The following is a 2,054-nucleotide window of genomic DNA, read 5'->3' as shown; positions in this document are numbered from 1 at the left end:
AGTCTGTGTGTTTCCACATACCTTTGCTTGGACCCAGAATCCTTGGAGGCACATAGCTGCACATGGCACTCCAGTCGTGGTAAGGTCTTGCCAGATTTGGATAGCCCAATTCTTTTTTATTTTGTAGATTTTAACCTTGACAAAATTTCAAACTTACAGAAAATTACAGGTTTAGGGTGGTGAACTCCTTTAAAACCCCTTACCCTGATTCACCAATTGTTTACATTTGCCACACCATCATTTTCTGTATGCATATTTAATGTTATTCTTCTGACCCGCATGAGAGAAGGATGGAATTATTGTGTGATTTACCTCTACATATTTCTGTATATGTTCTCAAGAGCCAAAGCATACACATTGTTACTCACAGTATAATTATTAAAAATGAGGAATTAAAAAAAATTATTCAAGTATAACTAACATCCAGCATTTTATTAGTCTCAGGTATATAATATAAAGATTCAACAGCTGTATACATTACTCGGTGCTCATCAAGATAAGTGTACTCTTAATTCTCTTTATTTTAGCATGCCCTGCCAGGTTTTGTGTGATAACATGGGCCAGGAAGAGGAACTGCTGAGTATTGCCAGAAAGCTTGGAGAAGGTTGTGGCCATAAAGAACACAGAAGGGGTCCTTGACCTTCTGAAGAACTGAACTGCTGTCAGATGTCCATCTACCTATTCCAGACAACCAGGATTGGAATTGCTGCTAATGGGGTCCACAAGCACTGCTAAGACAAAAAGGTGGTGTCCTTGGTCAGAGTCCTCATCAGAAACTGGAGCTATTGAACTCCCCTGGACCTCCCAAAGAAGAAAAAGGAGAAGAAAGAGACAAAGCAAAGAAAGAAAAAGGACTTGACTGTTCCCATCAGAAACCAGAGGCAGGACTTTTTCCACCAAGGAAAAAAACAAGGACAAGAGCCCAAAGACAGGAGAGACTCTGTGGACTCCAAGTCTTCAGCCAACTCCTCTACAAAAAGGCCATCGATGGAAAGATCAAACAGCAGCAAATCAAAAGCAGAGACTCCAAAAACACCCAGCAGCACCTCAATCCTTACTTTTGCCCCCTCCATCTATCTCCTGGCACCCTACTATCCCATAAGGTACTCTGTGCAGGATAAGTGTGTGGAAATGCCCTCAGCAGCCCTGAAGGCTGATGACAATTGCAAGGACTATGGAGCCAACTGTGACAAGAAGTCATCAGAAATTGAAGATCATATCTATTAGGAGCTCAAGAGCACTGACATGAAGTACTGGAACCAAGTTCACAGACAAATAAGCAAACTTGTGGACTCCAGGAATCCAGTCTGAGGAATAATGTTCTCAGTGGGGCCATCTCTGTTGTGCTTATTGCCAGGATGATGACAGAGGAAATGGCCAGTGATGAGCTGAGAGAATTGAGAAATTCCATGACCCAGAAGGTTACCTGTGAGCATCAAATGGCCAAGATTGGTGGCACCACCACTGACCTCTTCCAGTGCAGTAGATGGAAGAACTAGGTGCAGACATGCAGTGCTGAGCCCATGAATACCTTTGTCTTATGTAATGAATACGGCAGTCACTGGAGTTTCTGATGGAACTGCCAGCCACAATTTCACTGAACAAGATGAGGAAGAACAAACAGAAAGTATTTCACTTAGCATTATACCTATAGATCTCTCTATGCCATTGCAAATGGCAAGATATTATCCTTTTTATGGCTGAATAATATTCCATTGTATTTATATACCACGTCTTCTTTATCCATTCATTTGTCAATGGGCACATGGGTTGCTTCCATATCTTTGCTATTGTAACTGTTGCTGCAATAAACATAGAGATGCATATATCTTTTCAAATTAGTGTTTTCATTTTCTTTGAGAAAATACCCAGTAGTATGGTAACTAAATTTAATTTTTAATATTTTGGGGAACCTCCATACTATTTGTTTGTATGTGTATGTTTAATTTATTAGATTGCCAAATTTCTCCAAAGTGGCTGTACAGTTTGCATTTCCGTTAGCAATTTATCAGAGCCCCAAGTACATATTTGTCATCACTTGGCATTTTATCTCA

General features: G+C 40.3%; 1 pseudogene; it reads left to right on the top strand.

The window, feature by feature from the left end:
* Positions 1-555: 555 nt before the first annotated feature.
* On the top strand, positions 556-1,574 carry LOC124503887 (transcription elongation factor A protein 3-like; annotated as a pseudogene).
* Positions 1,575-2,054: the final 480 nt, after the last annotated feature.

The sequence above is a fragment of the Lynx rufus genome, unplaced genomic scaffold (assembly GCF_022079265.1).
Source record: "Lynx rufus isolate CCGP_SWC_20201006 ecotype Redwood Valley unplaced genomic scaffold, mLynRuf1.p SCAF_8, whole genome shotgun sequence".
Lineage (NCBI taxonomy): Eukaryota > Metazoa > Chordata > Mammalia > Carnivora > Felidae > Lynx > Lynx rufus.
This window is presented reverse-complemented; position numbering and strand designations above follow the sequence as displayed.